Genomic DNA, 26,240 nt, shown 5'->3' with positions numbered 1-26,240 from the left:
GTATTCTGAGAAAAAGGCAGTGTTGGCACACTGCTTGTCCAGGCCAGTGCTTAAGCCAATGGAGAAGGGAAGAGGTAAGGAAGTTGGAGTCAGAGGCAGTCGAGGGTGAGCAAATTATAGACCTTGTAAGAACATGTCCTTAAAACTTTTCAATTCTTGCTCTGCATTATAAGTAAAATAATTCAGGCTATCTATCTTACTGAATATTTTAAAGATGAGTCTGTTTTTATTATTTTTTAATTGTTCGATTCCCTTATATCATTTAATTGGTAGAATTCTGTTTTTATTTTTACTTGTACAAAACACACAGAGTCAAGTTCCCCTAAGTCAAAACAGAAGAGAGAGTGAAGAAAAAAATTCCCTTTTGAATAGAAAAACAAGAGTTTTTTTCTTTCTTTTTTTGCACATCCTATGGTTTAATAAATTTTATTCAAGTACTTAAAAAATTGAAAAGAAATAGCATTGAGTGCAATCATGTAGGTGTTTGCAAAGTTCTGAAAACTATTTGGCTATAGTATTGTGTAAGAAAACTGTCATGCAAAAGTGAAAACAATATTTTTTAAGGGTAAATAAATCAGGTATAGTAGCAGACACTATAGGTCACTAGGATGAAACAGTTATAGGTTCTGTTTCAGGAACATTCGTCTTGTAGAGGTAAGAGGACTGCTTCAAGAATCTTCCTGACCACTAACGTTGGTTGGATCACTCTCTTCTCTGCTTGAACATCACTGTTTTCCCCCCTTCATTAAATCTGCTTCATAAATTGAAGTAATTCATTTATTTGTCTATTGTACCAAGTAGACCATAAACCCCTCGAAGGCAAGGATTATGCCCTCCTCCTTACAAGAGGCTATGTGAAAGGCGGACCATAGAAACTTAACAGACAGAATATAATTATACTATAGGAAATTTGTTCCATTTTATCATTCAGGGGTAGTGATATGGTTTGGCTCTGTGTCCCCATCCAAATCTCATGAGGAATTTTAATCCCCATATGTCACAGGAGGGACCTGGTGGGAGATGATTAGATCATGGAGGATTTCCCCCATGCTATTCTCATGATAGTGAGTGAGTTCTCACAAGATCTGATGGTTTAAAAGTGTGGTGCTTCCCTTTTCTCTCCTGCCACCATGTAAGACATGCCTTGCTTCCCTTTCGCCTTCTACCATGATTGTAAGTTTCCTCCCTAGCCATGCAGAATTGTGAGTCAATTAAGCCTATTTTCTTAACATTTCACCCAGTCTCAGGCAGTTCTTCATAGCAGTGTGAAAATGGACTAATACAGGTAGAAATTATTTTTTATTATATTCATTGTCTTTCAAAAATATTGGAATATAGTTTTCACATTGATTAAGTTGATATAACATATAATCAACTTCAGGTTTTTATTAATTTTGTAAACTTAGGTAAATCACTTAATTTGTGGCTTCAGTTTTTCTCATGTGTGAAGTAAGAGTGTTAGATCAGACCAATAATTCTCAACTGATATTGAGGAGACCTACCCTGATATTCAGGGATAGGATAGAATACATTAGAATCTTCATTAGAGTATTTGTGGTTTGAAAAAAATTATTCAATGTAATTATATAATTTCATAGTTAGGAAGAAAAAAGAAAGGTACTATTTCTGTAATATTAAACAGTAGAAAGAAAGATCCTGGAAAATGTTGGCTCCTGGGTTTCTCAGAGGTTGAAGGCTAAACCATTACAGGAGGTTGTGTAAAATCTTTGGGGTAGCTGTGGTAGGGGCTCTGACTTATTCTCTTTTATGTTATTCAATGAACTAAATAAAGGTGAAAGACACTGCATTAATTCCAGGAAGCTCCTATCACCTACCATTTCATCATGACTCACATATACCTTGTTTTTCTTTGGATATATTGGAGGAACTCAGTAACCCTTTTTTTTTTTTTTTTCTGAGTTGGAGTTTTGCTCTTGTTGCCCAGGCTGGAGTGCAATGGCACAATCTTAGCTCACCGCAACACCCGCTTCCCAGGTTCAAGCTATTCTCCTGCCTCAGCCTCTCGAGTAGTTGGGGTTACAGGCATGTGCCACCACTACAGGCTAATTTTGTAATTTTAGTAGAGAAATGGGGTTTCTCCATGTTAGTCAGGCTGGTCTTGAACTCCTGATCTCAGGTGATCCTCCTGCATCAGCCTCCCAAAGTGCTGGGATTACAGGCTTGAGCCACCGTGCCTGTCCTCAGTAACTTTTTTTTATTGTTTCTTTAAATTTGTCTTATTTTGAAGAATGGCAGAACTATAAATCTTATTAATATTAGGCTCAGAAATACCATGAAGTTAAGTAAACCAGACATTGTAAGTTATCCAAGTGTCTCCATGTAGACATGTTGTTACTTCATTTACCACATGAACAAAGAGAGGCTGATAGTTTAGTTTAGGTGTGGCTTAGAAGACTCTTTGAGAGAACTGAAACTCAGCCTAGCATGTTTGGGTGACTGAGTGCTCTATTTTTAAGGAACTAGAGGCTTTGTTCTCATGGAGCTTGGGGTCTTCATGTGAAGGAGGTTTCTTAAAGCATTAATTAACTATTTGCTGTTTGGCATCTCAAAGATTTCCCCACACAATAAAATGCTTCCAAGTCACAACCCTCATATTTACATATATTTCTGGTATGAATATCCACAAACATAACAAAAGTATAAAGTGGTTTGAAATACCTAATTAAAAAAAAAATATATATATATATTTTTTGAGATGGATTCTCGCTTTTTCCCCCAGGCTGGAGTGCAGTGGCGTGATCTTGGCTCACGGCAACCTCTGCCTCCTGGGTTCAAATGATTCTCCTGCCTCAGCCTCCTGAGTAGCTGGGATTACAGGCAGGTGACACCACACCTGGCTAATTTTTATATTTTTAATGGAGACGGGGTTTCGCCATATTGGCCAGGCTGGTCTCGAACGCCTGACCTCAGGTGATCTGCCAGCTTGGCCTCCCAAAGTGCTAGGATTACAGGCATGAGCCACCGCACCCAGCCAAGATACCAAGTTAAAATTTTAAAAACAAGGTAACAATGGAAGCGTTAGCCCATTTCAGGGGTTGATGCACAAGTTAATTCTTGCTCTCTCCTCTTCTCTGTGGCTCTCCTCAGCTGATTAGTGGCAGAGGCAGCTGTGTTATTTATATTCTGTGGCTGTCAGAGGTCTGCTCCGTGCTCCTCAACCCATGTGGTACCCCCATGACTTGGCCACAGTCCAGTTGTCACAGGATTCCACAGCAGCCTGATCCTCCTTGCGCCAGTGGCAAGCCAGCCTGGGCTCCTTTACCCCTCCACTTCGCCTGTGTGTACCACAGATGTGCAGAAGCAGAACCTATTTTTCTGTCTTGTATTTTAAGCTCCAATTCTAAACTACTACACAGCTCAAGACTAAGTAGGGCATTGTTAAATTTTGGATAGCGGTCTACAGATTTTGAGTGGCATTCAAAAAATACACTTTTAGCCCTAAATCTTGAAGTGTCTCTGTCAGTCTGGGTCCTCTAAAAAGTAGGTGTCAAAATGGGATTAGATGGGCAAGAGATTTATTGGGAAAAATGGGCAGGGAACATGAGGAGGTGGAGATGGCCTTCAGCCCCTGATGCGGGTCTGAGAAAGGAGAGCGAGAAGGAAGCACAGAGTTGGGAGGAGCCTCAGACCACAGCGCAGTTCTGAGAATGTCTCTGGCAGGCCAGTGCGGATCCCTGGGCTCCAAGACCTGAAGCTTCTCATTAGAAGAGTTCTGTGCCAGGCAGAGGTGGCCTGGTCCTACTCTCTCCACTGCACTATGCTATTATCTGGGAGCAGCCTGTGGAAAGTAGCTTGAACACTGCAATCAGTTTAAAGGTGGAACATCAGAAGGCTGTCAGTCAGCTCTCTTCCCTGCTGCGGGTTCTCTGGAAGGAAGATTTGAAAGGGGTACTTCCATGGTCACCACAGTACCCACAAGTATACCCTTATATCCTAGGACCCTCCACAGGTATACCCTTATATCCTAGGATCCTTGGCCTCACTCCCTCTGCTCTTTACTCCCCTCTCTAGACCAACCCATGGCAAAGTGTAAAAGGAGGTGACTCATCCCCTTCCTAGACACTCAGTCCCCACAGAGCGAGTTTGGATAGGGAAGTTACACCTCTGAAGGCTCACCTTTGTTTGCCACTATTTCCTAGCCAATAAAACCGTTGCTTATTACATCCTAATTCCACAAACATTGCAGTGCTGAAATTCCCAGCACCGAGTTAAATACAGAGGACTCAAGATGACACCTAAATGTGCTCAAATCCTATAGAGGGTTATGTACACTTTATCAGAAATTTTAATAATGTGATGAGAAGAGAAATAGACTGGATAGGAAGAGGACTCTCCTGACCAGCCTGGGAAAAGTCTGAGGAGAGTCTTCAGGGGCAAATGCAACTTACTCAGACAAAAAAGGCAGTCAGCGGCAAGTCTAGGCAGAAGCCAGGAGGTGTTAGGAACAGACTATAAGAAATGGTTGTTCTGGAGGAAAAAGGGTAAAACTCATAAATTTATGCTTGGGAATTTCTTTTTTCTTTTTCCTTCCTATTCAAAGATCAATGCTTGGAAACTTGTACTTAGTTTTGTCAATAGTGTCTCATGTGCATTTTCTGAGTGCGAAGAGGATTTGGGTAGGCAAGACTAGAGAACAGCAGGAAGCCATTGCCTATTAAATTTTTATTTCTAGCCGTTCACTGATGTATTGGTAAGAGGACAGGAGTCCTGGGGAAAGATTGCCTCATTTACACTCCAAAGACTTGAGTTCTGATCTCCATGTCATGGCTTATGATGGTGTAAGCCAGTTATGTAACTCTAGAAATGGACGTTTCTGCTGTCTATAAACTAGAAATAATGATACATGTCCTGACTCCTACTGGGTTTGTTGCAAATGAATCAATTGAAATAAGACAAGACTTTCTGAGGGCACTTTGCCAACTTTCAGAAGTGTAAAAATTAAGGGACTGCCATATGTGCTGTTCAGGAAATAACAGGCACCTGGGAAAACCCATGAAGTAAGGTTTTGTAAGAAGTTGCTCTGCTCCCCGGGAGAAAATGCCGAGCTCAACACTGCCAAGAGGAACAAGTCTGGGAAATTACCACGTGAGGTAAAGCAAATGGGGCTTTTCGTTTTGTTTTTGGATACCACAATTTCTTACATGTCGTTCTTATTGTTTACCCTTCCTCACCAGTGGTGGTTTTGAAATGAAAGGAAGTTGGGTTAGAGAGTATTAATAAAGCAAGGGAGATGGCTAAAATTTACTTGATGTAAAAATAAGCCGAATCACTTTAGTGTGGGAAGAATCAAATGCTAGACATTCATTATGTGGAAAACAAACTCAACGTTGCGGTGAATCAGAAAACTTTCCGACTTTCACGGAACGCTGTCGGCTCCCCATCCTCTCACACTCTCTGGGAGAAATAGTAGTCCATTATGAGACAAATGTAACTTGCCCTAATGCTTCTCTGCTGAAGGATTTCTAAAAATCCCTCTCTTATTAGCTCTACTTTGTTGATGGTTTGTTGGACTCGCTATGAGAAGACCAATGAGAATATTATCAATATACTCAATACTGATGAGAACCAGAGGCCACAGGCATTCTTATCAACATGTGTGTAAGGTCATGGAAAAATCTCCATGTCAACAGTCCTGCTAAAGCGACCACTCCTGGAATAGCAGTAATCTTCTAAATTAATTGTCTATTCTCTAAGCGTTTTTTAATAGAGAAATCAGCAGGAATATTTATATGAGTTCACCCAACTGGTTGATACATATAAGGAAATTGCTGATAGCGATGTTAATTACTTTTTCTGAAATACTCATTCACAGGACAGGTTGATCTTTGCCATTTTGCACAAACAAACAAAAAATGAAATGACATCTTTTAGCCTATCATATAGCCTGTAAAAGATGTTTTGGAAAATAATTTTCAAAAGAAGTGGGTGCCTGACACTGGAGATTGACTCGCTTAATATAAACAACAATCACTTCTGGCTTCTCTTATTGAATTCTAGAGTACGGAAAGCTAGCAATGTAATTCTCCCAAAGCTCTTGCAGTTTGAATGTGAGGAGTAAACTGGGCTCTGTCATGCAAAAGCAAATGTTAATTTTCTATTACTGCACGCTCAGATTAAGCAATTTAACAATAACATCATTGTTTGGCTCACAGTTTCTGCAAATCAGGAGTATGGGCATGGATTAACCAATCCTCTGCTCAAGCTCTCACAACGCTTAAATCAAGATATTGGCCAGGGATGGGCCGGGTGCCGTGGCTCATGCCTGTAATCCCAGCACTTTGGGAGGCCAAGGTGGGCGGATCACGAGGTCAGGAGTTTGAGACTAGCCTGGCCAACATGGTGCAACCCCGTCTCTACTAAAAATACAAAAAATTAGCTGGGCATTGTGGTGGGCACCTGTAGTCCCAGCTACTCAGGAAGCTGAGGCAGGAGAATTGCTTGAACCCGGGAGGTGGAGGTTGCAGTGAGCTGAGATCCCACCATTGCACTCCAGCGCAGGTGACAGTGTGAGACTCCATCTCAAAAAAACAAAACAAAAACAAAAACAAAAAAGATGTTGGCCAGGGCTACAGTCTTATCAGTATCATTTTCCAGGGTTTTTGGTTGTTGGCAGAATTCCGTTTCTGCGGTTGTAGGACTGAAGTCTTTGCTTTCTTGCTGGCTATCAATCAGGGATCATTCCCAGCTCCTAGAGGCTTCTTGCCATTTTCTGCTACGTGGCCTTCCCCCACAACATGGCAGTTTTCTCCCTTAAAGTCAACAGGAAAGTGGCGTTGGCTTTGAATCTCTATTTTGTTTTAACTGCTCACCTGATTAGGTCAGGCTCACCCAAAATAATCTCACTCTTGATTAATTCACAGCCAACTAACTGGACACCTTAATTATATTTTCAAAATCCTTTTTTGCCATATAGTAGAATGTAATTATGGGAGTGACATCCCACTGTTTTCACATGTCCTGCTCACATTCGAGGAGAGAGTACTGTCAAGGGTGTATACGTCAGGGAGCAGGAATCTTGGGGAGCATCTCAGAGTTCTGCTTACCACAATGTGCTGCTTGAAGCAGAAGTAAGCAAGGTGAGGTTGTGTACACACGTGGGGAAATTGTAGCTTTCAGCAAGCACAGTGGCATGTGTAGTGCTTCCAGGGGTGCTTTAGTGGAGCTTTCACTTCTGTTTTCTAGTGCCATGTGAGCCAAAAAGTCAGCAGCAACAGCAGAGGTGTTTTTGGTAGGAAAATTGATGTAGTTGGGCATTTTTCCTGGGTTTTCCTTGGTAGCATTCAAGACTAGTTTTTTGGTCTTCAATTAAATGGTATAAGCTGGTTATAAAAAATACCCTTCTGCTTAAACTATCTATAGTGAATACATTTATATGCAATATAAATCCCTTATTGTTACAATAAGATCATCAACTGGACCTCTTTTTCTATCTCCAATGAAGTGTGTAATTCTGCATTGTTTCTGTAAATTCATAGAACTTTAGAGCAGGAAGAAAACTTCTGCTTCTAGAAAGAGGTTTTTTGAACTATATTCTACAGAAACTTATAGCTCAAGTTATAATAATAGGCATTTATTTGGGTGAGGGAGTATTCAAAAGCCATGCTAACTTGGGGTGCATTATACACGCGTAGAACTTACAATAATACCCATTAGCGTATTAAAGACTCAGAGATCCTACAGAGAAAAAAATAACAAAAAAACTAAACTCATAACAAAAAACTAAACTAAATAACAAAAAAACTATCTAGGCTGGGCGTAGTGGCTCATGCCTGTAGTTCCAGCACTTTGGGAGGCCAAGGCGGGTGGGTCACTTGAGGTCAGGAGTTCGAGACCAGCCTGGCCAACATGGTGAAACCCCCTGTCTCTACCAAAAATACAGATTTAGCTGAGCATGGTAGCACATGCCTGTAATCCCAGCTACTCAGGAGGCTGAGGCAGGAGAATCGCTTGAACCTGGGAGGCAGAGGTTGCAGTGAGCCGAGATCATGCCACTGCGCTCCAGTCTGGGTGACAGAGTAAGACTATCTAAAAAAAAAAAAAAAATCTATTAGACTCTTCTCATTCCAACCAAGGCTTCCCAAAGTCAAGTGCAGATAACAAAATCTACTGGTTGGTTAGTGGTAAAGTGAAGGCTTTAAACCATATTAACTAGACTTCCTGACTCCCAGGAACATAAACCTTGTTTATTACTCCCTACATCTGCCTGAGAAGTAAGTTTCAATGAACACAAACACAGCCTCGGGAGGAAACACAATATATTAATATAACTAGTTCTGGCAAATCTATCCATGATATATCCATGAGACCTGTCTTACCTCTTTGAGGAACTTGCAATCCCATATATGTTCACCCACACACCGCTCAACAGAAGGTAACTGCCCAGAGAGTAGGCCAAGGGGAATGTTCTCTTGCCTCAGTTACTCACGAGTGCCCTCCCTAGGTACCAAGGCCAAGGGCCCCCTGACCTCAGGAAAATGGGACTTGTGAAGTTAGGCTCCAGGACATTTTGCTAACTGTAGTGCAATTATTTTCCATGTAAACATTGTAGGTTTAGGATTTGATAGAAAATAAATTGCTCTAAAATAAGTCCAAAATTAAAAAGAAAAAAAAATATTAAAGTCACCGCAGAAGGCAATACAAATGGAGTACATAGTAGAAACCGATTCCTGAATCAAAATGCTTGTGAGCACATGCCCCCTGCATTCCATAATGTAAATCACATCACACACATCTGACCAAGAGAGAAGAGCGTCCAGGAGATGCATATTTTCAGCATGAAAACAAGGAGCCGTTGGTGTGATAAGCATAGCTTATGGTCAGGGGGCTGGCCTGATACACCTCGGCTTTTATTGTTCCCCAAGGCCACATGGTTGCATCTTGCAGAGGCCAGGGGTGAACATGGACGTGCCCAAGCAGTTTTAGACCTTGAGGCACCCTTTTGCTGTTCTTGGAAGAAACTTCAACTGAATAAAGATTCTAGGCTCCACCACATTTTTATTACTGGGAAAACAATTTCCCCTTCAGGGCAGACAGGTACAATCACAAGTTAGACTTCTGCTGGTCTCCTCCCCGCTCTGCAGATTTCTCGTCCTTTCTTTGGGAGATGCATTTCTAAAAGGACTGGTACACTGGTTAGAAATGAACACGAAAACCCTGCAAACAATCCTCACGGCAATGTTTTGTAGCCACTCAGACCAGTAAAAGAAATGAAATCTTGGTCAGGCGTGGTGGCCCATGCCTGTAATCTCAACACTTTGAGAGGCCGAGGTGAGCAGATCACCTGAAGACAGGAGTTCGAGACCAGCCTGGCCAACGTGGCAAAATCCCGTTTCTACTAAAAATACAAAAATTAGCCTGGTATGGTGGCTGACGCCTGATATCCCAGCTACTCAGGAGGCTGAGGCAGGGAGAATTGCTGGAACCAGAGAGGTTTGCGTCACAGCATTCCAGCCTGGGCAACACAGCAAGATTCTTGTCTCACAAAAAAAAAAAAAAAGAGAAATGAAATTGTAAACAAACCAGCCACTACGTTAGTCATAAAGGGACTCAAACCACAACACACACCTACTACAATTCTATGGGAAAAGTTTCCACATACGTGCAATTCTCTGAGGTTTGTGGTATTTCCCAAGGCTCCAACTGAGGAGTGACTACAGCCATACCCTATGAAAGGCTCTCAGGCTTTGTGGAGTTGCATTTATTGCTCTTAAATAGTTAGGAAAAGATAATTTAGGAGTTTTGGTAAAGGCATAAAGCAGGTTTGTTTTATTCTTACATGCCTCAGTCTGTTGAACAGGCCATTCTCTGGCTTTTTTGTTTCAGCTATTGAGCCTTGACTCAGAAGCTTTCAAATCTATCAGGCCATTTGAAGTTGGTTGTAGGGATACTCTTGAGGGCTACAAAAACTAATAATAATAATAAAATAAATAAATAAATAAATCTTGCTTTTTTGAAAACTGAGTAATGTAAGCTTCCAAGAAATGGGAACTATTTCAGCTTTTAACTATTCTGTGATATGTTTAGAGAGGAACAAAATAATTGGTAAAATACTTTCCAAGCCCTAAATATTGGCTTGTTATTTATCAAAAAGTAAAATCAGATTGTAAATGATATTTTCCTTTATTATTAATCCTCAAAACTCGGGTGAAACTATATTTAGTCTGTAATTGATGAAATGCTATGAATATTGAAAGCACAAAGGTTTAAAACGTAGTCAATTTTGCTTTGTTAGATTGTATACAACCAGTAGACACACACTAGATTTGTAGACACATATTTTTCTGTTTAGGTGGTATGTCTGATATATACATCAGGAAAGCCCAGAAAACTGAAAGTGTAAGTCGCCCACTGCCTGTAAAATGCTTCTTTTTTCAGTATTACACAAAAATTCACCAGCAAGTGTCTGGTACCTACTCCTCATTCTAGTAAGACATGAGGCTCCACTAGTTACAATATTCTTGTTTTCTTTTTTTGAGACGGAGTCTGGCTCTGTCGCCCAGGCTGGAGTGCAGTGGCGAGATCTTGGCTCACTGCAAGCTCCGCCTCTGGCGTTCATGCCATTCTCCTGCCTCAGCCTCTTGAGTAGCTGGGACTACAGGCGCCTGCCACCATGACCGGCTAATTTTTTGTATTTTTAGTAGAGACGGGGTTTCACCATGTTAGCCAGGATGGTCTCGATCTCCTGACATCGTGATCTGCCTGCCTCAGCCTCCCAAAGTGCTGGGATTACAGGCGTGAGTCACCGCGCTGGGCCTTACAATATTCTTTATTAGAAGAAATGTGGGTTTATGTTTCCCTGGGAATTATTTGTGCTAAATTTATATTTTAAAATGATTTTTTTTTCCAAGAGTAATGTTTCCAGACTTGGGGTAGTATAGGATGAGTACATTTCCATTCCTTCTCTTTCTTTCATCTAATGGCCTGAATTAATTTCAATCTACCAAAGCCAAAATGAAGTTATTCCCTTTAAAATCCTGATTCATAATGATCCAAAGAATGAAAGAAAGATGTGTTGGGGGTTCCCAGAAGAATGTCCGGGTATTTTCCGAGTTATTACTGCATACCAGGGTCTCCAGTTCAAATTCTGGGAAGGAAACAAGAGGTGTTGATGGTGTGGATAAAGGTCCTCAATTATTTTTCCCCTTTCGTCAGTCTGTAACTTTAAATGTCTTCCTGGACCAAAGCAGGAATGGGTGCTTAGGATTTCAAATGAGCACTCAAACAATTTTATCTGGCCCAGTAATGGACCTGTTTGTGATAAGTGAATGAGGAGAGCTGATATCTCCATTTCAAAGGAGCCGGCAGAAGGCCAAGAGAGTCAGCTCTTAGGAACTTCGAGGGAAACACTCATAAAGCTTACTGATAGCCCTCCATGGTTGCCTGGAGCGTGGACTTTGAACTCTTCACTGCTGTTCTAACAGGTAAAGCCCCAGATGCAAATATTTGGTTTGACTCTTTCTTACTGTAAACACTGCAGCCCTCAGGATGATGTGATCTATAGAATTGGCAGCTGTTTGCACAGACGTTATCAAAACAATTTCAAATTCTACTTCCTTGTTATTTTTCAAGAATTACTAGCTTAGCTGGTATTTTGGCGAAGAGTTTTGGTAAGGACAGGTGAGTAAGGAGGTTAGGGAAGGAAAAATGACAACAATAGGTGGGGATCCCAGGACTCTGTATACACATTCAGAAACAAGGTCAAAGAGAGCGTGGAGCAATCATCCAATAAATCCAAATTCCATATCAGCCCAGGAAAGGTAAATATTAATGAGCTCAAGGGGGGAACATCAAAGCTCACCTCCATCCAACTCAGGTTGTTCCTCTTCTTTGCTTTTTGTCCATGGCCATGCGTTATGTTTCTTGACCACCTTCCTTGTTGCATTTTACTGTACCCTATCTTGTATTTGCTGGTTTCCTTTTTTTAAGTAGACCTTTTCCCCCTTATCAATGTAAATCTTTCCTCCCCCTATGGATTTTCAGCATCTTCAAGGCGGTCCCATTTGGTGTGAGAGCAGAGTTCAGCAAGTGGAAAGCATGAACTGTGGAATCAGCCCAGCTGCTTTCAAATTCTGGGTCTTTCACTTACTAGCTATGAGAATGTTGGAAAGTTAATTAACTTCTCTGAGTCTCTGTTTATCTCTCAGAGATAGTCATACCTACTTTGCAGTTTTGTTTTAGACATTAAATGAGTGCATATGAGGCTCACAGCTCAGATCCAGTTCCTTAAATACATTTCTTTCCTTTCTTTTATTTATTTGATATCCCCTTACCCCAGAACCCTCTGCTCCCACTTAGTATATATACTTAGTTAATTATAAATCTATATGCTTTTAGCGAGTAGATTGGAAGGTTTAGAAATGATGTGGTATCAGCTTGCATCCTTTTGGAGGGACTCAGTGCTTAAAAAGCCCCAGCCATCTTCCCCGGATCAGGAAGTTGTGATTTCTTGCTGAATGTTTCTCAAGATATTTCCTTTAGCTCCCCCAACTGTTGTTTTTGTTGTTGTTGTTTTGTTTTTGTTTTTTGAAACGGAATCTCGCCCTGTGGCCTAGGCTGGAGTGCAAAGGTGTGATCTCAGCTTACTGCAACCTCTGCCTCCTGGGTTCAAGTGATTCTCCTGCCTCAGCCTCCTGAGTAGCTGGGCTTACAGGTACCTGCCACCACATCCAGCTAATTTTTTGTATCTTTAGTAGAGACAGGGTTTCACCATGTTGACCAGGCTGGTCTCGAACTCCTGACGACATGATCTGTCTGCCTCTGCCTCCCAAAGTGCTGAGATTACAGGCGTGAGCCACTGCGCCCAGCCTAAGCTCCCCTCCTTATGGGTATGTTTACATCTAGAAATTGGTTTGTTGAGAGACAATAGTAAAGTGAGGAGTGGAGAAAGAAGACAAAGAGGAAGAAGCCTGGCAAAATATCAATGAAAATAGAAAGCAAAGTCCTAAAAAGCACACCAAATGGAATACACTTAAAATAACAAAATTTCATTTAGCAATGTGATTCTCATAGCATAGAACCCAGGTCGAAAACTTGAGCAAACATGGCCAAGTCTAGTGTGCACTTGGGTATTGAAGAATATTTGCAGATGTAGATTCCCAGTGATCAGAAAGCTGAGGGATAGGCCAGAAAGTTTAATAAATATTCTTAATTAGTCCTGTGAACTAAAAATACGTACCCACATGACTGAGTCAGGAGTGTAAAGGACTTGTTGGAACAGAAGTTAATAAGCAGCATGGAGAAGCAATGTTTTTGAGTTAATGACTGAAATCTAGAGATAGAGTCTTATTTAGAAGATTTGTATATGATATGTATCTATATTCTATATATTTTAACAATGCTATGTGTGTATATAGGTACTGTAATCCTCTTTGTATCAGCTCTATATGTTACTCAGTTTTTATTTTCTTTCAAAGATATTTTTTCCAATTAAAACACGACAAATAGACTTTCTTTTTTTTTAGATGGAGGCTCACTCTTGTCACCCAGGCTGGAGTTCAGTGGTGCAATCTTGGCTCACTGCAACCTCCGCTTCCTGGATTCAAGCGATTTTCCTGCCCCAGTCTCCCGAGTAGCTGGGATTACAGGTGCCCGCCACCATGCCCCGCTAATTTTTTGTATTTTTAGTAGAGATGGGTTTCACCATGTTAGTCAGGATGGTCTCAAACTCTTGACCTCAGGTTATCCACCTGCCTTGGCCTCCCAAAGTGCTGGGATTACAGGTGTGAGCCACCACACCCGGCCCTTTTTTTTATTTTTAATTTTTTTTAGAGATGGGGTCTTACTGTGTTGCCCAGGCTGGAATGCAGTGGTGTGGTCATAGCTCACTGCAACCTCCAATTCCTGGACTCAAGGAATCCTCCCACCTCAGCCTCCTGAGTAACTAGAACTACAGTTGCATGCCACCACCCCCAGCTAATTTTTAAATTGTTTCGTAGAGATGGTTTCTTGTTAGATTACCCAGACTAGTCTTGAACTCATGACCTCAAGTGATCCTCCTCCCTCGCCCTCCCAAAGCACTGCAATTACAGACATGAGCCACTGTGCCCAGCCCATAAACATCTTTTCATTAAAATAAAAAAAACTTTAATTGTTAATATTCCTAAAAATTTGAGAAAAACATTGGAAATATATCCAACCTGTTCACTGAAAACTCCTGAGGACTGAATGAATACACTGCCCATTAGACCATTTTCTCTTCTCTTGTTCCCACTGGTCCTTGCTTACTAACCCTGCTAATTTTAAGTGTTGGGAATATAGAGTCGGAGATGGAAGGAAGGAGTATTAAGGTCCTTAAAAAAGAAGAAAAGACATAGGCCCATCAAACATGATAACAGCCAGATGCCTATTACTATGGACTTTTGTCCCCAGAAATGGTTGCTAAGCTGCATTTCCGAGGAAGTCACGAGGTATTTTGGCTCACGTTAATCTGGCCAAGGAATCAAGTGCTAGCTGCTCAGGTAGGAGACCAGACAGACACCTCAGAGACTTCTACTGGGATCTACTTCTCAAGGATACTGCTTGTCAAATAACCAGCATGAATATTTCCCTCAATGAAACCCTTCCTAACGATTCCACAGTTTGGCATTTCCTCTTCTGTGATTATGTGCTAATCCTAACTTTTATGTTAGGATTATGTGCTTCCCAAGCAATTTGTATATTTGTCCATTGAAACACTTACTATATTGCAGTGATTACCTGTATAATGTCAGCTCCCTACAGCACGATACCTGGCTCATATTAGGGAATTGACTAGATGAGTAAATAATCTAAAGAAAATACCTTTTTGAGTAGCCAACTTTGATTACCCTAGGATGTAAGAGATCTCCCAGTCAACCTAGGCTATCAATAGCAACTGGATGCCTATTGTTTGCTCATTAGAGCAAATCTATTGAGTGCTCCCATTGTCATTTGCTTTTGCTTTTTATGATTTGCCACTTTATCAAGGTGCTCTTGACCTGGAATTTCTCTAAAATATATTTCATTAATGTGAGAAGAAATGAGATCATTGCCTACGAGGTCCTGAATTTTTAGGATAAATTTATGAAATGTAAATTCTATACAATAAATTTATATTAGAGGTAATATTTTGATACTTATGTCCCTAATGGTAGTTGGAAAAGTATTTTTCAATAGTCTTTAAGGCTGTTTAGATATTGATGGAACATAAGAAGAAGAAAATACCACACTAAATGCTTAGTAATTGAGTATGCATTCTACTTGTGTCCTAACTTAGACCATGCTATGAAACAAAATAGACAATTCTTCTGTATTATTTAAATTTGCTTCCTATTTTAGTGTTTAAAGAATAACTTTACATATGCATTTAAACTTTTTTTTTTTTTTTTTGAAATGGAGCCTTGTTCTGTCACCCGGGCTAGAGTGCAGTGGTGCGATCTTGGCTCAATGCAATTTCTGCCTCCCAGATTCAAGCAATTCTCATGCCACAGCCTCCCGAGTAGCTGGGATTACAGGCATGCACCACCACACCCAGCTAATTTTTGTGTTTTTAGTAGAGACAGGGTTTTACATGTTAGCCAGGCTGGTCTTGAACTCTTGACCTCAGGTGGTCTGCCTGCCTCGGCCTCCCAAAGTGGTGGGATTACAGGCATGAGCCACCACACCTGGCCTTAAACTTTTTTTGTTATTAAAAGAATTCAACCATCTTTATGTATGACTTCCTTTTTTTGAACTATAATATATATAGTAAAAATTATACAATTTATGTCTTAATTATGTATTATATTTCAAAAATTTTATCCTAACTTTTAAATAATATCCTAAGCTCTTTGAAGAAAGGAATAAAATTGGACCTCTTTTGAATCCTATGCTTTTCCTAGGACTTAATAAGTACTGTTTGACTGATAAGCAGTGGCTTCCATTTACTGAGTCCCATGCTATACACTGTGTATGTTAGAGTGCATGTATTATATGTATCATATGCAACTATATATATATGTGTGTGTGTGTATGTGTATATAGTTGGTATATGTATAGTATCATTTAATCCCCATGACCACCTGATGAGAGTATATTCTGTCTTCATTTCACAGGTCAGGAAAACAAGGCTTCTAGAGGAAATATAGCTCAGATAATCTATTTACAAAGCAGCATTTGAACTCATGTCTATTTTGGGTCCAAAGTGTTAATTTCTCAGCCAGTACACAATCTTGTAGTCCTCTCATTTCTTTCTTCTTTCTTAAGAATTAATTAGTTGCTGACTCTTTGGGGAAGGTAGAAAAGTTTAAAATGGCATATGACATTTTGACCTGATGTGTTCTGGAAATTACTGGACTGATATGTGTCCCTTCAGTCCAGTCCCATCTGGACTGAAATGTGTCCCTTTAGAGGAGAACTGACATCTGTTTAATGGCTTCAGGAGAAAAGAGGTAGATCTTGTTATATTCCTATCTCTATTTCTGTGCAGCTGAAATTGATCAGTACAAGTTCAGAAAATGTATTTATCTTGCAGGAAAGCAAATAGAAGGGATGGATGTAGAGATTCACATTGATGGATCGCCATGGGCCCTGCTCCTGAGCCTGCTCTCCTTATGGGCATTGGGAGTATTTGAAAATAGCTCTTGTATCTGGATTAACCTGTAGTGGTACTACCCCAGCCTGGTTCTGCAGGGAGGTGACCATGCAAGCACTCCCCACCATCAGGAAATGTATTTTGATTATAGTATGAAAATGAATTTGTCTTTCATTTGTCTTTTGTGTCTTTTGTGACAGTTGTCTTTTGTGTTTTTATTAGGAGCTCTGCCTAGGCACAGACTCTGAATATAAGTGAATATTAAATAATATGCTTAATAAACTTTTGAATATTTAAGCACTTAAAAATCAGTGGCCAGACATTAAGAATCAGTAGTTGCCTGTCCAGGTTATAACATGGGCTAAAATAGAAGAGAAAAAAATAATTCTAAGCTACTTTTACAGTAATTTGGGAAATAAAATTAAAAAGTCTAAAGCTGGGTGCAATGGCACACCTGTAATCCCAGCTATTCTGGAGGCAGAGGCGGGAGGATCCCTTGGCCCTAGGAGTTTAAGACCAGCCTGGACCTGGGCAACACAGTAAGAACCCGTCTCGGCATGGGTGTGGTGGCTCGCGCTAGTAATCCTGGCACTTTGGAAGGCCAAGGTGGGCGGATCAGTTGAGGTCAGGAGTTTGAGACCAGCCTGGCCAATATAGTGAAACCCTGTCTTTACTAAAAATATAAAAATTAACTGGGTGTGATGGCAGGCACCTGTAATCCTAGCTACTTGGGAGGCTGAGGCAGGAGAATCTCTTGAACTCGGGAGGCGGAGGTTACAGTGAGCTGAGATTGCGCCACTGCACTCCAGTCTGGGCAACAAGAGAGAGACTCTGTCTTGAAAAAAAAAAAAAAAAGAACCCGTCCAAAAAAAAAAAAAAAAGAAAGCGAGAGCGAGAGCAAGAAAGAGAGAGAGAGAGAGAGACCGACAAGAAAAAAAGTCTATGCCCAAGGTTCATGTTTGTTTTTTTTCCTGTGTCTTTTTATCTTTAATCTAACAAATGACTAAATAGGTTTGTCTAGAGGCAATGACAAGGAGGGGAGTAAGAAAGAAGTATAGAAAAGCTGGCAGGTAATCAACTAAAGGGAAAACAAAAAGGAAAGTATAATAAACAAGCTGAACTACACACATGTAGAGCAATAAAACTGCATCGAAGTTATGTTAATATTGAAAGAACCAATGATGTCAAAACTGTAGATGAAACTTGTTTGCTTAAGTCTGGAAGCTAATGTATCATTAATTAAGATGCAAATGATCTGACATGCTTTCTGTACTCTAGCAAAACTCTTCCATTTTTATTTGTTTAGTTTTTGAGACAGGATCTCTCTGTATTGCCCAGTGGAGTGTAGTGGGGTGATCATAGCTCACTGCAGCCTTGAACTTCTTGGTTCAAGCTATCCTTCCACCTCAGCCTCCCATGTAGCTGGGATGACAGGTACGCACCATCACAACTGGTTAATTTTTAAACTGTTTTGCAGAGACATAGTCTTGTTATCTTTCTGTGTTGCCCAGACTGGTGTCAAACTCCTGGCTTCAAGTCATCTTCTCACTTTGGCCTCCCTAAGTGCTGGGATTATGGGTGTGAGCCACTCTGCCCAGCCAGACCTGTTAAATTTGTATCCATTTTAGATTTAGTTTAGTTTAATAAACATTAGTTGAGCTCCTGCTGTTTTCCAGACGTGGCCAGAGGCTGATGACCTCATGTAAGCTGTGGAAGAATTCCAGTGTAGCTAGGGAGATAATAAGAAAGCAGGTCCTTTCAATGTAATAAAACATGATGCAATAAGATAAAACGTTATTACAGAAATGATTTCTAATTTAAAAAAAACTTGTTTCAAACCAATTAAAACTATGTAAATGGCCAGATGTAGGATGAGCTAGGATTCTGGAAACAGATAAATATAGTTCTGAGTCCTGCCTCTGCCTTTGTGTGACTGACTGAGCAAATTACTTTATTTGTAAAAGACTCATGTGTAAAATACAGGCTTTAAAAATACATACATCATACAGTTATTTGGAAACTCAGCCACTGTGACATGTTAATTATTGTTATAGTTATTAGTTATTGAACTAGTATTATTTTACCATGATTACACAAAGCCATGGAAAATAATTACTTCCAGGAAGATCATAGAATGCCTTGACTTTATATACCATGGTTTTATCAAATATATATTTAGTCTTCCAAAATATACAAATGTTTGGCCTTTGCAGAAAAAAAAGCTTGTGTTTTTCTTTTTCCATTCAGATGTTTTGACATCATATAGACTCTAATGTTTATGTTTTGTTGTCAAGATGCAATTAGAACCTTCCAAATTACCATCTACAGTGTTCAAAGTTATTTATGCTCACATTAGGTTTGACACCACACATTTATTAGTCACTTCAGTGCTGTTATGATTTTTGTATCATACAAAATTTGATGCCAAAGCCTTTATAGCAGATGTGTTCAATAAGAAAAAACTTTTCAAGAAATTTTCATCTATATTAGTTATCTCCCATAAACGTACTTCTTCTTGGTACGCTTCATCTCTATCTCCTTCAGCCTCTATCATCAAAACACCTCTGGCAAGGTCATCTCTCCTGCCCTGGAGACATTGCCCTACCCTGCTGATTCTGTAAGGAATTTGGTATTACAGTGTCTGGCCCTGTCCTCAGGCTCGCTGGTCACCTCTTCTCTCCGACTTTGGACCTGTCTTAACATTCCTTAAATCCATCCAGGTATGGTTGGCTCTTCCTTGGTCCCAGCTGACTCAGTCCCAAGATTCTTCCGCAACATTGCCTCTGGCCTCAGAACCAGCATCTTTGCTCTTACTTTTTTCACTCCTAACCAGGCATTCTTCTTGCATCAGTCTTTGTTTCCAAGAATTTCTCATTTAGTGTTCATTCTCATGTTCTATGGGAAATACACCCGTATCTTCCAAACTTGTTAACTCCATTTGGTTCTCTCCAATTTTGTAAAGACTCATTTTGTCTGAGAAAACCCTACAGCCTCCCTTGTCCCTTAGATATGATTCATCAGTGGAATCTCCCGGCTTTTCCTGATTGAACTGCTACAGTCTAATGTAACCCCACTGGGAATTTTCATAACTTCTTGTCAACTCTGAGGTTTACAAAATTGTTGAGCTCACTTCCTTGTTTCAGTGATTGTGGAACTAACCCAACATAGAACCAAAATTTAGGGTGGCTGTCATTAGAATGATTTCTAAACAAAAGTGTGAATGATGTTGCTTGCCTGTCAGAGAATTTATTCACCACTTTCCCCCACCCCAGCATTACCCCTTTAGAAATCAATAGGCTTTCCAAACAGGTTCTCCCTTTCGTCCTTCCTTCTCTGCCACACCCCCATCACCAACATTTCAGATCCTCTTAGCACATTTATTCGTCCATGAGGCCTCTTCCTGAAGGTCACACTAAGTGTTAACAGTGATTTAGTGAGTTTCCCCAACCCACTTGTAGTCTTTAGAAAAGTGAACAAATACACTTTTAAATGGGAAGTGAATTGAGTGGGGAGTGTTCGCCCTTCAAGCAGGGGAATTTTGTGATTTGGGGCACGTAGGTGGAGAGTGAGTGTGAGAGGTTTAGTGCCTTCCTGTACCCATCTAACACCAGGACCCAGGCCCATATTTGTTTCACTGATTGTGCCAGATGTTTGATGTGTTCTTCCAACAGTACCAGTACTGAGTAATCGTACTCAAGTTTATCCAGAAACTCGAGTTTTTACCATGTCCAAGTACAAGAACTATCATCTCTGTTCAACCTTGTCTCTCTTCTGTGGAATCTTCCCCACATTGCATAACTATCTTGGAGGGAGACGTGTTCTCTCCCCTTTATATAACCTTGTTCTCTTCTAGAGAAATGGCTTGCATTTCACTTGAGGGAAAATGACATTACTGAGGAGACGATATTTTGTTGTCCCTTCAAAGCCAATGGGCAGTGATTCAAAAGCATTTAGGGAAATAGAAGTAACTCTTTGTCAGCTAACCAAACAGTGGCCTGAACTCTTTTACCTTGTGACTTCTTATGAGTGCTTAGTTTAGTCGCCTGAAGTTCAATCCTGAAATTAACAGGCTATTTTGGATTATAACAAGATTATTTAGAGACTCAAACATTCCAGAGTTCCTTTAGTAGATGACTTCTATCATGACAAGCAAACTAAAAGGTCAGTGGTCCCAAAGTGGGGTGCACATGATCTATTGAGGGACAAGAAAAGGGAATAAAAAATATATAAATGTATCATTATTAATAAATACCATCTTTAAAAAGATGTATTTTTATGATTTATATTATTCACAAAATATTGATAACAATTACGTCATTCATAAATAAAAACATATATATGGTGGTACATGCTCAAATTTTACTTAAACTAGTAAGAAGGAGGGATCAAATACAGTGAAAATCTACTGATTAAGGAACACTTTGGCTGTAATACCTACCCTCTTCCCTCTAATCTATGCATTATAATAAAGACAGGTTCTAATATCTCCTCCTAAAACTGGGAGGAATTTTAAACATTCTCCCTTCTACACTATCAGAACAATGTAGTTTTACTTTCACTACCTTTAAAAACATTAAGGAAAGTAGAGAACAATATTCAGATTAGTTATAAGATCAATTTTCCTATCTCCTTCTATAAGTTTCTAGGATTTTGTATATTTGGTGTGTAATATATTAAATATGTTGTATTTTTCTATGCTTTTAATCACAAAAAGATCCTTGCTTAAAACAAACATTTTCTAAAGACATCAAAGATCATGTAGAAAAACATAATATAAAAAGTATTTGCAAGTTGGGCGTGGTAGCTCCCCACCCACCTACAGGTGGCTCCCATGTCTGTAATCCTAGCACTTTGGGAGGCAGAGGTGGAAGGATCGCTGCTTCTCACCCACCTACAGGTGTCTCCCATGCTTGTAATCTCAGCACTTTGGGAGGCAGAGGTGGGAGGATCACTTGAACCCAGGAGTTCGAGACCAGCCTGAGTAACTTAGTGAGACCCTGACTCTACAAATAATTGAAAAAATTAGCTGGGCTTGGCGGCTCACGCCTGTAGTCCTAGCTATTTGGTCTTGAACTCCTGGCTTCAAGCAGTCCTCCCACCTCAGACTCCCAAAGTGCTGGGATTACAGGCATGAGCCACCACACCTGTCCTATCCTACCTATTTGGGAGGCCAAGGTGGGAGGATTGCTTGAGCCTGAAAGGTTGAGGCTGCAGTGAGCCATTATTGCGCCACTGCACTCTAGCCTGTATGGCAGAGCAAGATCTTATCTCAAAAAAAAAAAAAAAAAGGCCGGGCGCGGTGGCTCAAGCCTGTAATCCCAGCACTTTGGGAGGCCGAGACGGGCGGATCACGAGGTCAGGAGATCGAGACCATCCTGGCTAATACGGTGAAACCCCGTCTCTACTAAAAAATACAAAAAACTAGCCGGGCGACGAGGCGGGCGCCTGTAGTCCCAGCTACTCGGGAGGCTGAGACAGGAGAATGGCGTGAACCGGGAGGCGGAGCTTGCAGTGAGCTGAGAGCTGGCCACTGCACTCCAGCCTGGGCGGCAGAGCCAGACTCCATCTCAAAAAAAAAAAAAAAAAAAAAAATTTACAGTTGTGTGCCATAGCTTATTAGCAACAGAAGAGAAATTATAGCACAATATTGCTGATACCACAAGGGAACACATATTTGTGGTGTCTGTCTTTCATGTGTTTTTGTTTTAGGAAATGAATGCTGATGTTAGGCAACTTAACCCCTTCCTTGTGACTTTTGCTCCTATTTGCAAGCTGGGTATCTCTTACACAGGCATTAACAAGTAGGCTGACTGTCGGGACAAGCCCAGAGGCAGCATTGTTTGTATTTGCTGATACATGACTCTGGGGTTGTGAAGACTCAGAACCAAGGAGTGACTCAGAAAGTCAGGGGCCCATGTCATTCTGCTCTGGGCTCAGATGTGCAGTGCAGCAGCACCAGGACTTGACAGCCCTACGGCTCCATCAGCTTTCTGTTTTCATTGCTTTACGATGCCATGAGTGGAACTATTGGCAAATCAGAGTTCACACCCCAGCTTTTCAGTCTTTCCCCTAATTCTTGCTCTATCAGAGGTCGAGGACAACAGTATAATGATTCATAGGCCCTACTTCCTGGCAAGTAATCACTTTCCCACGGTGAGTAATGATTTATACTGAGAGGGGTAAAGAATAGTGATTTGCTTTTTTCTGTGTGGCCTTTCTGCTGACAGAGGGTTGGCTAGGAATACTTTTTTTTCCTTTTGTAAGGTCATCTAGAAAATGTTTTAAAGCATTTTAATGTTTTAAATGTAGGCTCTTTAAATATACATATATTATTCGTAGAGCACTGGAATAATCCCCTCATATACTTCGTTAAAAAACAAAGAGAATTTTGAAATGTCCTTTTTTATGTTGGCATGTGAGGACTCGGTGTGCCTCATAGAAGTCAAGAGCTATCGAGGCCCACTACAACCCCACTTTTTAGGTGGGAACACGGGAGAAGTTCCTTGAGTTGTTCCTTTCCACAGAACTGGTTAGTGACGGAGACAGATTGAGGCTTAAATTAGTTCATCATGGGCTACGATTTTATCTGACATCAGGTTCACTTGTACCAGGTCATAAGGGAAAGTCTAGGTTTAAAGAAGTCTGTGACTTTCACCGTGAACCACATGAATTAATGACAGAAGGGTCAAGGCAGGAGCATGGTAATTGGTACTGGATGGACCTTGACTTGAATCGTGGCCCTGGAACTGCGTGATGTTGGCTAATTTACTTGATTTATCTGAGTATGTTTTCTCACTTTACAGATGAGAATGGGGATAATAATGTCAATTTCATATCATCTGATGTAAGAATAAGAGATAAGGCATGCAAGCCTCCTGACGCATGGTAGGCTTTCGATAAACAGAAGCTCTAATTATTATTATTATTATTATTATTATTTTTTTTTTTTTTGAGACGGAGTCTCGCTCTGTCGCCCAGGCTGGAGTGCAGTGGCGCGATCTCGGCTCACTGCAAGCTCCGCCTCCCGGGTTCACGCCATTCTCCTGCCTCAGCCTCCTGAGTAGCTGGGATTACAGGCGCCCACCACCGCGACCGGCTAATTTTTTGTATTTTTAGTAGAGATGGGGTTTCACCATGGTCTCGATCTCCTGACCTTGTGATCCGCCCGTCTCGGCCTCCCAAAGTGCTGGGATTACAGGCGTGAGCCACCGCAGCGGGCTCTAATTATTTTTTAAAACTAAGCAACACCTGTCCTTGCTCTCTGGGGTTCCTTTTCAAAGCAGCCCTAGTTACACTTCGCACTATCTTAGAACTTTGCTTTGTCAGACTCAACAGCTAGTTTTCTCAAGCCACTACTGAAATTTTTCCCTTAGTACTTTGCGTTTGAGTTGTCTCATTTCCTGGAAGCCCTGTCACAGGCCAGTACGCTGTTACAGAACATGATCTGAAACCTCACTGGCAAGGGAAGTCCCCTTCAAAAGAGGCATTTTTTTCCCTTCTGGAGTTTCACACTTCTCTTTCAGATCATGCAGGCAACCCCTCAACCGGAGGACACAGATGAAGGTCCTGCCCCGACTGTCCTGTGGACAGTGTGGGTACAGTGGGGAGGCTGAGGATCTGGGCACGTTTGCCCCATATGTCGTCACTCCCACTATTTCTGCCTTTGTACCTCCGTGTCCTTTCAGCTTCCCCACAAATGGCCTTTTTTTTTTTTCTTCTCTTCCCTTTGGTCTGCCCTTCCCACCTCATCAGGACCAACTCTTGAAACATCCATTGGAAATTTAGAGGAGTCTGTGATATGTGAGGGATTATTGGAGCTTTGCATTTCTGTGTGTTCTCACTTCCTTTAGAGCTCACAGGGATTTCCTAAGCAGCCTCTTTGGTGCCCAGTGGCCAAGACTGCCTCCCTCCCCCGTGATGGGGAATTGCCATCTAGGTGCAGGGGGTTCTTCGTTTACTTCTTCTTTTCTAAAAAACACAGTTGCAAAAATATGCACCTTATGTTCAGGTCTGGCAATGAAAAAAGTTGCTCTAGTGATTTTTGTAGTGTTTTTTCTATAACTGAAATACTATTTACATATCATGATAAACTACAGTCCATTTCATTAAATGGGCTCATTCCTTTAATCCAAATGTGTGTGTGTGTGTGTTTAGTTTAGTGCCATACTTTCTAGTATTTTGTCACCAGGGAATTTCCCACTTCAGTATATATTGTAACATAAGTGAACAATCTGCAATATATATTTTTTTGAGACAGAGTCTTGCTATGCTGCCTAGGCTGCAATATTTTTTAAACATTAATATTTAAATAGAGATTTGTACTAAGTGTTTTGAAAATCCTTTAAATCACATTAAGTATCATAAAAGAGATTTTTCATGAGAAAATATAGCCTCAATCCCATCCTTTTATTTTAATGATTAGTTTTGCTTTCATATATTAACTTTCATTTTTTATTCTTGTATTATAATTTCATTAGGGTGGGGTTTAAAATTTGTGCTATCAAAGTGAAACTAGCTATTGCCTCACATTTACTGCTTTTCTGATTTTGTGTGCACTGTCCTCTGTAAACTATAATGGACCAAGTAACTATGAAACCAACATCTTCTTCCCTATAGGTTGGTCCCCTGGGAAGCCCCTGGATCAAGCTCCAATTCTGGCAGTTTCTCTTTCTTTCAAGAACAACAGAAAAAGTTCCAGCATGGCTTATTTTATTCATTCCACAAATATGTATTCAGAGTGTACCAAATACTGAATGCTACTATGTTGATTGGGGACACAGGATGTATAATCATTTTGACATATTGAAGATGGAGGGAAAGCACATGGAGGAAACTATTTTGGTGCTTTTGTGATTCTGTAAGTGGCTCAGAGTCAATTAGAGGAAAACATGGTCTCTGTTTTTGGGTTCTGCAAGGTTGGAAGAAGTGGATGTGGAGATAAAGTAAAATGAGGGGGCATGGTAAACTGTGGCCTGGTGGTGGGGTGGAATTTGTATTTCCGGATACATAAAGTAATGAGCCTTATGATTGGCTGGATTGGATAGCTTAGTGTCTGGGACAATAAACTAGGAGTTTTGCTTATTTGTTGATGAGTGGGGGAGGTGGGTAGGGGAGATTTAAACTGAATTAGCAGGATTGATTCTCACTGAAAAGGAGACAAAGACAATTCTAACAGATTTCAGGAAAACAGAACTTTATTGCTTATGTAACCAAAAAGTCCCAGGCTGGAATTGACCTCAATTTTGGCTGAAATTAAGTCTTCCAACAAAAGTTCTATAAGTTTGCCTTTCTTCAGCTTTCGACTTAGCTTTCTTCCTTATTCTATTTTAGGCAGGCTTCCTCATATGATGGCAAAGATGGCTATAAACATTTATGGCTTAAATTCTACAAGTTTTGAAGCTTTGTTGGGAAGTATATGTCGTTTTTGCTTTGTTTGGCCCAGCTTGGCTAGTCTCAATCCATATGGTTTGGATGAGGGCTAATCCTGGAGGCAGGTGGTGGGATTGACCCTTATACAAACCATATCGATTGAGAATGGCAAATGGTACTTCTCCAAGGGGAAGGAATGTGTTGTGTTATCAGGAGAGGCATGCTGGGTAGGTGAAAACCAAGAATGACCACAATACAGATCTCTTTGAGGATCTGTTGAAAGAAATGGACCTTCTCTCTTTAGAAAAGTGCTCTTGGCTGG

The sequence above is a fragment of the Trachypithecus francoisi genome, unplaced genomic scaffold (genome assembly GCF_009764315.1).
Source record: "Trachypithecus francoisi isolate TF-2019V2 unplaced genomic scaffold, Tfra_2.0 Lachesis_group15, whole genome shotgun sequence".
NCBI classification, from domain to species: Eukaryota; Metazoa; Chordata; class Mammalia; order Primates; family Cercopithecidae; genus Trachypithecus; species Trachypithecus francoisi.
This window is presented reverse-complemented; position numbering follows the sequence as displayed.